This window comes from Chroicocephalus ridibundus, chromosome 22 (assembly GCF_963924245.1).
Source record: "Chroicocephalus ridibundus chromosome 22, bChrRid1.1, whole genome shotgun sequence".
NCBI classification, from domain to species: Eukaryota; Metazoa; Chordata; class Aves; order Charadriiformes; family Laridae; genus Chroicocephalus; species Chroicocephalus ridibundus.
This window is the reverse complement of record NC_086305.1, coordinates 589,245-603,857: the sequence shown is the minus strand read 5'-3', so window position 1 is coordinate 603,857 and position 14,613 is coordinate 589,245. Positions and strand designations below refer to the sequence as shown.

The window sequence follows — 14,613 nt, the reverse complement described above, 5'->3', positions numbered from 1 at the left end:
CAGCCCGTGGGGCTGCGGGGTTTGCGGCGGCCGTCAGCCTCCCTGCAACCGGTGCCCATCAGGTGCAGCCGCGCCAGCCTGCGAAGCATTTTCCGGTAGGGCCGCGGCTCTGGCGACAGCTCCCAAGCACGAAGAGCCAGGAGGGAAAGCCATGCCTCGTTGGAAAGCTCTTTGGCAGCCGCTCGCATGGCCCCACAGCCCGTGGGGCTACGGGCTTTGTGGCGGCCGTCAGCCTCCCTGCCACCGGCGCCCACCAGTTGCAGCCGCGCCAGCCTGCGAAGCATTTTCCGGTAGGGCCGCGGCTCTGGCGACACCTCCCATGCCCGAAGAGCCAGGAGGGAAAGCCGTGCCTCGTTGGAAAGCTCTTTGGCAGCTGCTCGCGTGGCCCCACAGCCCGTGGGGCTGCGGGCTTTGTGGTAGCCGTCAGCCTCGGCGCCACCGGCGCCCACGTGGCGCCGCCGCACCAGCCTGCGAAGCATTTTCCGGTAGGGCCGCGGCTCTGGCGACAGCTCCCACGCCCGAAGAGCCAGGAGGGAAAGCCGTGCCTCGTTGGAAAGCTCTTTGGCAGCCGCTCGCGTGGCCCCACAGCCCGTGGGGCTGCGGGCTTTGCGGCGGCCGTCAGCCTCGCCGCCACCGGCGCCCACATGGTGCCGCCGCACTAGTCTGTGAAGCATTTTCCGGTAGGGTCGCGACTCTGGCGAGAGCTCCCACGCCCGAAGATCAGGGAAGGAATGCCGTGCCTCGTTGGAAAGCTCTTTGGCAGCCGCTCGCGTGGCCCCACAGCCCGTGGGGCTGCGGGCTTTGTGGCGGCCGTCAGCCTCCCCGCCACCAGCGCCCACCAGGTGCAGCCGCGCCAGCCTGCGAAGCATTTTCCGGTAGGGCCGCGGCTCTGGCGACAGCTCCCACGCCCGAAGAGCCAGGAGGGAAAGCCGTGCCTCGTTGGAAAGCTCTTTGACAGCCTCTCGCGTGGCCCCACAGCCCGTGGGGCTGCGGGCTTTGCGGCGGACGTCAGCCTCGGCGCCACCGGCGCCCACGTGGCACCGCCGCGCCAGCCTGCGAAGTATTTTCCGGTAGGGCCGCGGCTCTGGCGACAGTTCCCACGCCTGAAGGGCAGGGAAGGAAAGCCATGCCTCTTTGGAAAGCTCTTTGGCAGCCTCTCGCGTGGCCCCACAGCCCGTGGGGCTGCGGGCTTTGCGGCGGCCGTCAGCCTCGGTGCCACCGGCGCCCACCAGGTGCAGCCCCGCCAGCCTGCGAAGCATTTTCCGGTAGGGCCGCGGCTTTGTCCACAGCTCCCACGCCCAAAGAGCCAGGAGGGAAAGCCGTGCCTCGTTGGAAAGCTCTTTGGCAGCCGCTCACCTGGCAAAACAGCCCGTGGGGCTGCGGGCTTTGCGGCAGACGTCAGCCTCGCCGCCACCGGCGCCCACGTGGCGCCGCCGCACCAGCCTGCGAAGCATTTTCCGGTAGGGCCGCGGCTCTGGCGACAGCTCCCACGCCCGAAGAGCCAGGAGGGAAAGCCATGCCTCTTTGGAAAGCTCTTTGGCAGCCGCTCGCGTGGCCCCACAGCCCGTGGGGCTGCGGGCTTTGCGGCGGCCGTCAGCCTCGGTGCCACCGGCGCCCACCAGGTGCAGCCCCGCCAGCCTGCGAAGCATTTTCCGGTAGGGCCGCGGCTTTGTCCACAGCTCCCACGCCCGAAGAGCCAGGAGGGAAAGCCGTGCCTCGTTGGAAAGCTCTTTGGCAGCCGCTCACCTGGCAAAACAGCCCGTGGGGCTGCGGGCTTTGCGGCAGACGTCAGCCTCGCCGCCACCGGCGCCCACGTGGCGCCGCCGCACCAGCCTGCGAAGCATTTTCCAGTAGGGCCGCGGCTCTGGCGACAGTTCCCACGCCTGAAGGGCAGGGAAGGAAAGCCATGCCTCTTTGGAAAGCTCTTTGGCAGCCGCTCGCGTGGCCCCACAGCCCGTGGGGCTGCGGGCTTTGCGGCGGCCGTCAGCCTCGGCGCCACCGGCGCCCACGTGGCGCCGCCGCACCAGCCTGCGAAGCATTTTCCGGTAGGGCCGCGGCTCTGGCGACAGCTCCCACACCCGAAGAGCCAGGAGGGAAAGCCGTGCCTCGTTGGAAAGCACTTTGGCAGCCGCTCGCGTGGCCCCACAGCCCGTGGGGCTGCGGGCTTTGCGGCGGCCGTTAGCCTCGGCGCCACCGGCACCCACGTCGCGCCGCCGCGCCAGCCTGCGAAGCATTTTCCGGTAGGGCCGCGGCTCTGGCCACAGCTCCCACGCCCGAAGAGCCAGGAGGGAAAGCCGTGCCTCGTTGGAAAGCTCTTTGGCAGCCGCTCGCATGGCCCCACAGCCCGTGGGGCTGCGGGCTTTGCGGCGGCCGTCAGCCTCGGCGCCACCGGTGCCCACATGGCGCCGCCGTGCCAGCCTGCGAAGCATTTTCCGGTAGGGCTGCGGCTCTGGCCACAGCTCCAACGCCCGAAGAGCCAGGAGGGAAAGCCATGCCTCGTTGGAAAGCTCTTTGGCAGCCGCTCGCATGGCCCCACAGCCCGTGGGGCTGCGGGCTTTGCGGCGGCCGTCAGCCTTGGCGCCACCGGCGCCCACGTGGCGCCGCCGCACCAGCCTGCGAAGCATTTTCCGGTAGGGCCGCGGCTCTGGCCACAGCTCCCACACCCGAAGAGCCAGGAGGGAAAGCCATGCCTCGTTGGAAAGCTCTTTGGCAGCCGCTAGCGTGGCCCCACAGCCCGTGGGGCTGCGGGCTTTGCGGCGGCCGTCAGCCTCGGCGCCACCGGCGCCCACATGGCGCCGCCGCGCCAGCCTGCGAAGCATTTTCCGGTAGGGCCGCGGCTCTGGCGAGAGCTCCCACGCCTGAAGAGCCAGGAGGGATAGCCGTGCCTCGTTGGAAAGCTCTTTGGCAGCTGCTCGCGTGGCCCCACAGCCCGTGGGGCTGCGGGCTTTGCGGCGGCCGTCAGCCTCGGCGGCATTAGCGCCCACGTGGCGCCGCCGCGCCAGCCTGCGAAGCATTTTCCGGTAGCGCCGCGGCTCTGGCGACAGCTCCCACGCCTGAAGACATAAGAGGGAAAGCCGTGCCTCGTTTGAAAGCTCTTTGGCAGCCGCTCACCTGGCAAAACAGCGCGTGGGGCTGCGGGCTTTGCGGCGGCCGTCAGCCTCGTTGCCACCGGCGCCCACCAGGTGCAGCCGCGCCAGCCTGCGAAGCATTTTCCGGTAGGGCCGCGACTCTGGCGACAGCTCCCACGCCCGAAGAGCAGGGAGGGAATGCCGTGCCTCGTTGGAAAGCTCTTTGGCAGCCGCTCGCGTGGCCCCACAGCCCGTGGGGCTGCGGGCTTTGTGGCGGCCATCAGCCTCCCCGCCACCAGCGCCCACGAGGTGCAGCCGCGCCAGCCTGCGAAGCATTTTCCGGTAGGACCGCGGCTCTGACGACAGCTCCCAAGCACGAACAGCCAGGAGGGAAAGCCGTGCCTCGTTGGAAAGCTCTTTGGCAGCCGCTCGCGTGGCCCCACAGCCCGTGGGGCTGCGGGCTTTGCGGCGGCCGTCAGCCTCGCCGCCACCGGCGCCCACGTGGCACCGCCGCACCAGGCTGCAAAGCATTTTCCGGTAGGACAGCGGCTCTGGCGACAGCTCCCATGCCCAAAGAGCCAGGAGGGAAAGCCATGCCTCGTTGGAAAGCTCTTTGGCAGCCGCTCGCGTGGCCCCACAGACCGTGGGGCTGCGGGCTTTGCGGCGGCCGTCAGCCTCGGCGCCACCGGCGCCCACGTGGCGCCGCTGCGCCAGCCCACGAAGCATTTTCCGGTAGGGCCGCGGCTCTGGCGACAGCTCCCACGCCCGAAGAGCCAGGAGGGAAAGCCGTGCCTCGTTGGAAAGCTCTTTGGCAGCCTCTCGCGTGGCCCCACAGCCCGTGGGGCTGCGGGCTTTGCGGCGGACGTCAGCCTCGGCGCCACCGGCGCCCACGTGGCACCGCCGCGCCAGCCTGCGAAGTATTTTCCGGTAGGGACGCGGCTCTGGCGACAGTTCCCACGCCTGAAGGGCAGGGAAGGAAAGCCATGCCTCTTTGGAAAGCTCTTTGGCAGCCTCTCGCGTGGCCCCACAGCCCGTGGGGCTGCGGGCTTTGCGGCGGCCGTCAGCCTCGGTGCCACCGGCGCCCACCAGGTGCAACCCCGGCAGCCTGCGAAGCATTTTCCGGTAGGGCCGCGGCTCTGTCCACAGCTCCCACGCCCGAAGAGCCAGGAGGGAAAGCCGTGCCTCGTTGGAAAGCTCTTTGGCAGCCGCTCACCTGGCAAAACAGCCCGTGGGGCTGCGGGCTTTGCGGCAGACGTCAGCCTCGCCGCCACCGGCGCCCACGTGGCGCCGCCGCTCCAGCCTGCGAAGCATTTTCCGGTAGGGCTGCGGCTCTGGCGACAGCTCCCACGCCTGAAGGTCAGGGAGGGAAAGCCATGCCTCTTTGGAAAGCTCTTTGGCAGCCGCTCGCGTGGCCCCACAGCCCGTGGGGCTGCGGGCTTTCTGGCGGCCATCAGACTCCCCGCCACTGGCGCCCACGAGGTGCAGCCACGCCAGCCTGCGAAGCATTTTGCGGTAGGGCCGTGACTCTGGCCACAGCTCCCACGCCCGAAGAGCCAGGAGGGAAAGCCGTGCCTCGTTGGAAAGCTCTTTGGCAGCCGCTCGCGTGGCCCCACAGCCCGTGGGGCTGCGGGCTTTGCGGTGGCCGTCAGCCTCGGCGCCACCGGCGCCCACGTGGCTCGGCCGCACCAGCCTGCGAAGCATTTTCCGGTAGGGCCGCGGCTATGGCGACAGCTCCCACACCCGAAGAGCCAGGAGGGAAAGCCGTGCATCGTTGGAAAGCTCTTTGGCAGCCGCTCGCGTGGCCCCACAGCCCGTGGGGTTGCGGGCTTTGCGGCGGCCGTCAGCCTTGGCGCCACCGGCGCCCACGTGGCGCCGCCGCGCCAGCCTGCAAAGCATTTTCCGGTAGGGCTGCGGCTCTGACGACAGCTCCCAAGCCCGAAGAGCCAGGAGGGAAAGCCGTGCCTCGTCGGAAAGCTCTTTGGCAGCCGCTCGCGTGGCCCCACAGCCCGTGGGGCTGCGGGCTTTACGGCGGCCGTCAGCCTTGGCGCCACCGGCGCCCACGTGGCGCCACCGCCCCAGCCTGCGAAGCATTTTCCGGTAGGGCCGCGGCTCTGGCGACAGCTCCCACGCCCGAAGAGCCAGGAGGGAAAGCCATGCCTCGTTGGAAAGCTCTTTGGCAGCCGCTCGCGTGGCCCCACAGCCCGTGGGGCTGCAGGCTTTGTGGCAGCCGTCAGCCTCCCCGCCACCAGCGCCCACCAGGTGCAGCCGCGCCAGCCTGCGAAGCATTTTCCGGTAGGGCCGCGGCTCTGGCGACAGCTCCCATGCCCGAAGAGCCAGGAGGGAAAGCCGTGCCTCGTTGGAAAGCTCTTTGGCAGCCTCTCGCGTGGCCCCACAGCCCGTGGGGCTGCGGGCTTTGCGGCGGCCGTCAGCCTCGGCGCCACCGGCGCCCACGTGGCACCGCCGCGCCAGCCTGCAAAGCATTTTCCGGTAGGGCCGCGGCTCTGGCGACAGCTCCCACGCCTGAAGGGCACGGAAGGAAAGCCATGCCTCTTTGGAAAATTCTTTGGCAGCCTCTCGCGTGGCCCCACAGCCCGTGAGGCTGCGGGCTTTGCGGCGGCCGTCAGCCTCGTTGCCACCGGCGCCCACTGGGTGCAGCCCCGCCAGCCTGCGAAGCATTTTCCGGTAGGGCCGCGGCTCTGGCCACAGCTCCCACGCCCGAAGAGCCAGGAGGGAAAGCCGTGCCTCGTTGGAAAGCTCTTTGGCAGCCGCTCACCTGGCAAAACAGCGCGTGGGGCTGCGGGCTTTGCGGCGGCCGTCAGCCTCGTTGCCACCGGCGCCCACCAGGTGCAGCCGCACCAGCCTGCGAAGCATTTTCCGGTAGGGCCGCGGCTCTGGCGACAGCTCCCACGCCTGAAGGTCAGGGAGGGAAAGCCATGCCTCGTTGGAAAGCTCTTTGGCAGCCGCTCGCGTGGCCCCACAGCCCGTGGGGCTGCGGCCTTTGTGGCGGCCGTCAGCCTCGGCGCCAGCGGCGCCCACCAGGTGCAGGCGCGCCAGCCTGCGAAGCATTTTCCGGTAGGACCGCGGCTCTGGCCACAGCTCCCACGCCCGAAGAGCCAGGAGGGAAAGCCGTGCCTCGTTGGAAAGCTCTTTGGCAGCCGCTCACCTGGCAAAACAGCCCGTGGGGCTGCGGGCTTTGCGGCAGCCGTCAGACTCGCCGCCACCGGCGCCCACGTGGCGCCGCCGCACCAGCCTGCGAAGCATTTTCCGGTAGGGCCGCGGCTCTGGCGACAGCTCCCACGCCTGAAGGTCAGGGAGGGAAAGCCATGCCTCGTTGGAAAGCTCTTTGGCAGCCGCTCGCGTGGCCCCACAGCCCGTGGGGCTGCGGGCTTTGCGGCGGCCGTCAGCCTCGGCGCCACCGGCACCCACATTGCTCGGCCGCACCAGCCTGCGAAGCATTTTCCGGTAGGGCCGCGGCTATGGCGACAGCTCCCACGCCCGAAGAGCCAGGAGGGAAAGCCGTGCATCGTTGGAAAGCTCTTTGGCAGCCGCTCGCGTGGCCCCACAGCCCGTGGGGTTGCGGGCTTTGCGGCGGCCGTCAGCCTTGGCGCCACCGGCGCCCACGTGGCGCCGCCGCGCCAGCCTGCAAAGCATTTTCCGGTAGGGCTGCGGCTCTGACGACAGCTCCCAAGCCCGAAGAGCCAGGAGGGAAAGCCGTGCCTCGTCGGAAAGCTCTTTGGCAGCCGCTCGCGTGGCCCCACAGCCCGTGGGGCTGCGGGCTTTGCGGCGGCCGTCAGCCTCGGCGCCACCGGCGCCCACGTGGCGCCACCACCCCAGCCTGCGAAGCATTTTCCGGTAGGGCCGCGGCTCTGGCGACAGCTCCCACGCCCGAAGAGCCAGGAGGGAAAGCCATGCCTCGTTGGAAAGCTCTTTGGCAGCCGCTCGCGTGGCCCCACAGCCCGTGGGGCTGCGGGATTTGCGGCGGCCGTCAGCATCGCCGCCACAGGCGCCCACGTAGCGCCGCCGCACCAGTCTGCGAAGCATTTTCCGGTAGGGTCGCGACTCTGGCGACAGCTCCCACGCCCGAAGATCAGGGAAGGAATGCCGTGCCTCCTTGGAAAGCTCTTTGGCAGCCGCTCGCGTGGCCCCACAGCCCGTGGGGCTGCGGGCTTTGTGGCGGCCGTCAGCCTCCCCGCCACCAGCGCCCACCAGGTGCAGCCGCGCCAGCCTGCGAAGCATTTACCGGTAGGGCCGCGGCTCTGGCGACAGCTCCCACGCCCGAAGAGCCAGGAGGGAAAGCCGTGCCTAGTTGGAAAGCTCTTTGACAGCCTCTCGCGTGGCCCCACAGCCCGTGGGGCTGCGGGCTTTGCGGCGGACGTCAGCCTCGGCGCCACCGGCGCCCACGTGGCACCGCCGCGCCAGCCTGCGAAGTATTTTCCGGTAGGGACGCGGTTCTGGCGACAGTTCCCACGCCTGAAGGGCAGGGAAGGAAAGCCATGCCTCTTTGGAAAGCTCTTTGGCAGCCTCTCGCGTGGCCCCACAGCCCGTGGGGCTGCGGGCTTTGCGGCGGCCGTCACCCTCGGTGCCACCGGCGCCCACCAGGTGCAACCCCGGCAGCCTGCGAAGCATTTTCCGGTAGGGCCGCGGCTCTGTCCACAGCTCCCACGCCCGAAGAGTCAGGAGGGAAAGCCGTGCCTCGTCGGAAAGCTCTTTGGCAGCCGCTCACCTGGCAAAACAGCCCGTGGGGCTGCGGGCTTTGCGGCAGACGTCAGCCTCGCCGCCACCGGCGCCCACGTGGCGCCGCCGCACCAGCCTGCAAAGCATTTTCCGGTAGGGCCGCGGCTCTGGCGACAGCTCCCACGCCTGAAGGTCAGGGAGGGAAAGCCATGCCTCTTTGGAAAGCTCTTTGGCAGCCGCTCGCGTGGCCCCACAGCCCGTGGGGCTGCGGGCTTTGCGGCGGCCGTCAGCCTCGGCGCCGGCGGCGCCCACATGGCGCCGCCGCGCCAGACTGCGAAGCATTTTCCGGTAGGGCTGCGGCTCTGGCGACAGCTCCCACGCCCAAAGAGCCAGGAGGGAAAGCCGTGCCTCTTTGGAAAGCTCTTTGGCAGCCGCTCACCTGGCAAAACAGCCCGTGGGGCTGCGGGCTTTGCGGCAGCCGTCAGACTCGCCGCCACCGGCGCCCACGTGGCGCCGCCGCACCAGCCTGCGAAGCATTTTCCGGTAGGGCCGCGGCTCTGGCGACAGCTCCCACGCCTGAAGGTCAGGGAGGGAAAGCCATGCCTCGTTGGAAAGCTCTTTGGCAGCCGCTCGCGTGGCCCCACAGCCCGTGGGGCTGCGGGCTTTGCGGCGGCCGTCAGCCTCGGCGCCAGCGGCGCCCACCAGGTGCAGGCGCGCCAGCCTGCGAAGCATTTTCCGGTAGGGCTGCGGCTCTGGCCACAGCTCCCACGCCCGAAGAGCCAGGAGGGAAAGCCGTGCCTCGTTGGAAAGCTCTTTGGCAGCCGCTCGCGTGGCCCCACAGCCCGTGGGGCTGCGGGCTTTGTGGCGGCCATCAGCCTCCCCGCCACCAGCGCCCACGAGGTGCAGCCGCACCAGCCTGCGAAGCATTTTCCGGTAGGGCCGCGGCTATGGCGACAGATCCCTCGCCCGAAGAGCCAGGACGGAAAGCCATGCCTCGTTGGAAAGCTCTTTGGCAGCCGCTCGCGTGGCCCCACAGCCCGTGGGGCTGCGGGCTTTGCGGCGGCCGTCAGCCTCGCCGCCACCGGCACCCACGTGGTGCAGCCGCGCCAGCCTGCGAAGCATTTTCCGGTAGGGCCGTGGCTCTGGCCACAGCTCCCACGCCCGAAGAGCCAGGAGGGAAAGCCGTGCCTCGTTGGAAAGCTCTTTGGCAGCCGCTCGCGTGGCCCCACGGCCCGTGGGGCTGCGGGCTTTGCGGCGGCCGTCAGCCTCAGCGCCACCTGCGCCCACCTGGCGCCGCTGCGCCAGCCTGCGAAGCATTTTCCGGTAGGGCCGCGGCTCTGGCCACAGCTCCCACGCCCGAAGAGCCAGGAGGAAAAGCCGTGCCTCGTTGGAAAGCTCTTTGGCCGCCGCTCGCATGGCCCCACAGCCCGTGGGGCTGCGGGCTTTGCGGCGGCCGTCAGCCTCGGCGCCACCGGCACCCACGTGGTGCCGCCGCGCCAGCCTGCGAAGCATTTTCCGGTAGGGCCGTGGCTCTGGCCACAACTCCCACGCCCGAAGAACCAGGAGGGAAAGCCGTGCCTCCATGGAAAGCTCTTTGGCAGCCGCTCGCGTGGCCCCACGGCCCGTGGGGCTGCGGGCCTTGCGGCGGCCGTCAGCCTCAGCGCCACCGGCGCCCACCTGGCGCCGCTGCGCCAGCCTGCGAAGCATTTTCCGGTAGGGCCGCGGCTCTGGCCACAGCTCCCACGCCCGAAGAGCCAGGAGGGAAAGCCGTGCCTCGTTGGAAAGCTCTTTGGCCGCCGCTCGCATGGCCCCACAGCCCGTGGGGCTGCGGGCTTTGCGGCGGCCGTCAGCCTCGGCGCCACCGGCGCCCACATGGCGCCGCCGCTCCAGCCTGCGAAGCATTTTCCGGTAGGGCCGCGGCTCTGGCCACAGCTCCCACACCCGAAGAGCCAGGAGGGAAAGCCGTGCCTCGTTGGAAAGCTCTTTGGCAGCCGCTAGCGTGGCCCCACAGCCCGTGGGGCTGCGGGCTTTGCGGCGGCCGTCAGCCTCCCCGCCACCGGAGCCCATGTGGCGCCGCCGCGCCAGCCTGCGAAGCATTTTCCGGTAGGGCCGCGGCTCTGGCCATAGCTCCCACGCCCGAAGAGCCAGGAGGGAAAGCCATGCGTCGTTGGAAAGCTCTTTGGCAGCCGCTCGCGTTTCCCTACAGCCCGTGGGGCTGCGGGCTTTGCGGCGGCCGTCAGCCTCGGCGCCACCGGCGCCCACATGGCGCCGCCGCACCAGCCTGCGAAGCATTTTCCGGTAGGGCCGCGGCTCTGGCCATAGCTCCCACACCCGAAGAGCCAGGAGGAAAAGCCGTGCCTCATTGGAAAGCTCTTTGGCAGCCGCTCGCGTGGCCCCACAGACCGTGGGGCTGCGGGCTTTGCGGCGGCCGTCAGCCTCGGCGCCACCTGCGCCCAGCTGGCGCCGCTGCGCCAGCCCGCGAAGCATTTTCCGGTAGGGCCGCGGCTCTGGCCACAGCTCCCACGCCCGAAGAGCCAGGAGGGAAAGCCGTGCCTCTTTGGAAAGCTCTTTGGCAGCCGCTCGCGTGGCCCCACAGCCCATGGGGCTGCGGGCTTTGCGGCGACCGTCAGCCTTGGCGCCACCGGCACGAACGTCGCGCCGCCGCGCCAGCCTGCGAAGCATTTTCCGGTAGGGCCGCGGCTCTGGCCACAGCTCCCACGCCCGAAGAGCCAGGAGGGAAAGCCGTGCCTCGTAGGAAAGCTCTTTGGCAGCCGCTCGCGTGGCCCCACAGCCCGTGGGGCTGCGGGCTTTGCGGCGGCCGTCAGCCTCGGCGCCACCGGCGCCCACGTGGCGCCGCCGCGCCAGCCTGCGAAGCATTTTCCGGTAGGGCCGCGGCTCTGGCCACACCTCCCACACCCGAAGAGCCAGGAGGGAAAGCCGTGCCTCGTTGGAAAGCTCTTTGGCAGCCGCTCGCGTGGCCCCACAGCCCGTGGGGCTGCGGGCTTTGCGGCGGCCGTCAGCCTCGGCGCCACCGGCACCCACGTGGTGCCGCCGCGCCAGCCTGCGAAGCATTTTCCGGTAGGGCCGCGGCTCTGGCCACAGCTCCCACGCCCGAAGAGCCAGGAGGGAAAGCCGTGCCTCCTTGGAAAGCTCTTTGGCAGCCGCTCACGTGGCCTCACGGCCCGTGGGGCTGCGGGCTTTGCGGCGGCCGTCAGCCTCAGCGCCACCGGCGCCCACCTGGCGCCGCTGCGCCAGCCCGCGAAGCATTTTTCGGTGGGGCCGCGGCTCTGGCCACAGCTCCCACGCCCGAAGAGCCAGGAGGGAAAGCCGTGCCTCGTTGGAAAGCTCTTTGGCAGCCGCTCGCGTGGCCCCACAGCCCGTGGGGCTGCGGGCTTTGCGGCGGCCGTCAGCCTCGGCGCCACCGGCGCCCTCGTGGGGCCGCCGCGCCAGCCTGCGAAGCATTTTCCGGTAGGGCCGGGGCTCTGGCCACAGCTCCCACGCCCGAAGAGCCAGGAGGGAAAGCCGTGCCCCCTTGGAAAGCTCTTTGGCAGCCGCTCGCGTGGCCCCACAGCCCGTGGGGCTGCAGGCTTTGCGGCGGCCATCAGCCTCGGCGCCACCGGCGCCCACGTCGCGCCGCCGCGCCAGCCTGCGAAGTATTTTCTGGTACGTTACTTCTGGGTGGTCACGTGGGGAGCGGCGTCTGCCGGCCGCGTTTCCGTCGGGCTGGAGGATGGTAGGCGGCCCCCGCTTCCGGGACGGACCCCCCCCCGCTCCCGGGACGGTTCCCCCCCTCCCCGCGTCCCCCCCCCGCGTCCCCGGGCTCCCAGCCCGGCCCCGGCCCCACCCCCGCCGTCCTCCGGCTCGGACCCCCCCGCTCCCGGGACGGTTCCCCCCCCGCGTCCCGTCCTCGGGCTCCCAGGCTGGCCCCGGCCCCGGCCCCCCGCCCCGCGTCCTCAGGCTCGGACCCCCCCTCCCTCCCCCCCTCTCGTCCCCCCCCATCGGGACGGTTCTCCCCCCGCGTCCCCGGGCTCCCGGGCCGGCCACCCCCTGCTCCCGGGCCGGCGTCCCTCCGCTCCCGGGCCCGCAGCCCCCCCGCTCCCTGTTCCTTTGCGAGGAGACGGGCCCCGGCCCTCCTCCCCAGCTGAGGCACTGCCGGCAGATGTCCTCCCCCCGTCCTGTTCCCGACAGCGGCGGCCGCCCCTGGCTGCGCTTGGTCGCCTCTCGATGCAGGTGCCAGGAGCATCCGGGTGGGGAAAGCAGCGTCTCCAGGAGCTCCTGCTGCAGGGGGGGCTCCCGCTGGGGCGAGTGGTCGGGGAACTGCTGCCCCTTCTCTTTCTCTCCCGGAGGCCGCGGTTGTCCGCTCCTCCCCGGGGTTGTCGTGGGCTGCCTTTGCCACAGACTTGCCTGGGCTGTCTCCGTTCAGCCCCGTTCTCCCTCCTGGTGTGGGCGACCTGGGACTGGTGGACGTTTACTGGCTTTGAACAGGAGCTGCTGTGGGTGAAGCTTAAGATGCTTGAAAAACGTGAAACAGCCAGAGAACAACATCAAGGTGATTGAGCCAGAAGGTGCTTCCTGCGGCAGGGAAGAGACAGCCAAGCATTTCTGGGTGAGGAAGGGTCCCCTCTGAGTTGTCCTCAGCAGACCAGATTGCTGATATGTACCGCAGGGTCCGTACGCGTATCCAAAATCACGGTATGGCCATGGGGAAGGGTTGTGTGCGTGCAAGGCTGCACATCTGGGAAGCTTCATATCGCAAGAGCTGTAAGACACCGCTGTGTTCTCTTAGGTGGAGGATGGTCAAGTGACCAGCGCTGCAGAAGAGGAAGGGACAGAGAAAGAGAGAGGCACCTGAACTGGAAAATTCTGTGGGCAGCGCTGAAAGCAGGAGCTGCGGTGAGTCCCAGGCTTTGGGGCCGTGTCCCACTCGTCAGGAGCCTCCGTTGGCTGCAGTCTTCACAGACCTTCACGAAAGAAGGACGCTTTAGATTGCCACTTAGCTTTACGCCAGAAGTTTTTTTCCTGTCTTGGCAGAATTCCAGCTGCCAGCGTTTCTCCGTGGTCGCCCTTCCTTCTGCCGTGATGGTACAGGACAGACGGAAAGAATCCGGAGTGCTCTGCGAGTACGAGGTGCGTCTGCGATGCGCGTCTGCTTTTTTCCTGAGGTACTTGTAGTGTGGACTCTGAAGTTAACGGGAAGGATGTGCCAGCACTCCTCCTATAGTTTTTCTGTGAAATATTTTAACAAAATCCTTGTCGCTTCCCGCTGTCAGGAAAGAGGGGAGGGTAAGTGACTTCAGATTTGTAAATTCTCAGCGGCACGGACTAAGGTGAGATAAATCTCAAGGTCCATACAGAAACATTTATTAGCTTACCAAAATGGTTAGTATAGATCTTAACAAGCCCACGATAATTGGTTAGGTATATAAAAAATTATGGCAGGTGTTGGGGTGTACATTGTGTTAGTTAACACCAGGTGTAGGACAACTTATGGCAAGCGGTGCTTAAGGTCGTACTTAAGGTCATCTTAAGGTCATCACTTCACAGCTCTAACTGTTACTTAACAATTCCAAGAGAAAAGAGAAACTGAGGGACAGAGAGAGGAAAAGACAGAGAAAAAGACAGAGATAAAGAGATCGCGGGTCCTGGTTCCAGCGTCTTTTTCAGGGATTCTTCCCAGGCATAATCTTCTTCTTTCTTGGGAAGAATCTTCCCAGGCACTATCTATTTCTTTTGTTTCTTTTTTGTTCCCTCGGGGCACTTATTTTCCCCTTTTACGTTTGCTGAATCAGCACGGTCCGCCCTCCTTGCTGAGGACGGGCTCAGCTCAGGTTTCTCCCTTCTCCCCGGTGACGTGTGCCATGATTTGGGTGGAGAGACGAGTGCCATGGTCACACATGTTTAGCGTGATCTCTGTAATCTTCATTAGCACATGCAGGGCGTGCGCTTTCACGTGCGTTTCGCGGATAATGAAGCAAAGGTCACTCATGGGACACAACGGCCTCGAGAACTGAGAACGAGCGAGCTCACGGCACGAGTGGCAGAACCGACCTGTCTTCACAAGACAGTTCTCCCACACTTTCAGCCGCCAGAAGTGTGAGCCTCATCAGCTGTTTGAAGGCCAGGCCTGCGTTATTTATTTCCTTGCGAGTGTTTGAGGCGTTCCACTGAAGGCTTAGAGGGGCTCCTGCCCCTCGGCAGGGAATTTACAGTCCGTCCCTCACAATCCTAAAAACAAAATAAAGTCTGTCCTGGAGCACGTTACGCCTCTGCAAAGCTTACTTCCCTCCGTTTATTTTTCTCTTCCTGAAAGCATATTCTTCTCTTTCTGGGTGCTCACTGTCAAACGATACTGTGAAAATAATTCTGTACTAGAAGAGGGAAGGAACTGTTTCTAAGAGTTCACATGTCCAGAAGAAGCAGGCTTTGCTTTCACGATAAAAACTTTATGCTTTCTCAGTCAATAAGTCTTTAAAATATTTCACAGCGGTACTCGAAAACCTCACTGAGATACTGGCATCTGTCCTAAAGGCGATTGAGGTCAAAGAGGAGACACGGACAAAACGGGACAAACGGGCATCGCCTCTCTGTGTTCTCCAGGCTTTGCCGTGAAGCATCAGCAGCGTTTAACTCGTGACGGCGAATCCTGTGGTTTTGGTTGTGGTTTTGGTGAGTTACGGCTTCAACAATGTCCTTTTTCTGTAACCTCGGGAGGAAGTTCATTTCCTTCCGCAGGCCCAAGTGCCGCGCGTCTCCCCCCAGTTGCTGGCATCGCCGGCCTTTGGGTTCTCGGTTGGAACAGTCGAGATACCATAAAAACGCGTTCCTCTGCGCCTTCAGCACAGCCAAAAGCATTTGCGAATCTGCCGGTCCT

The 14,613-nt window shown here is 67.1% G+C and overlaps 1 long non-coding RNA gene across 1 annotated transcript; it reads left to right on the top strand.

Moving 5' to 3' along the window:
• The first annotated feature begins 12,224 nt into the window (after nucleotides 1–12,224).
• On the top strand, nucleotides 12,225–14,297 carry LOC134526263 (uncharacterized). Its single transcript, XR_010073919.1, has 4 exons — nucleotides 12,225–12,348; nucleotides 12,529–12,635; nucleotides 12,774–12,869; nucleotides 14,227–14,297. It is a non-coding gene; the product is annotated as an uncharacterized LOC134526263 (long non-coding RNA).
• The last annotated feature ends 316 nt before the right edge of the window (nucleotides 14,298–14,613 follow it).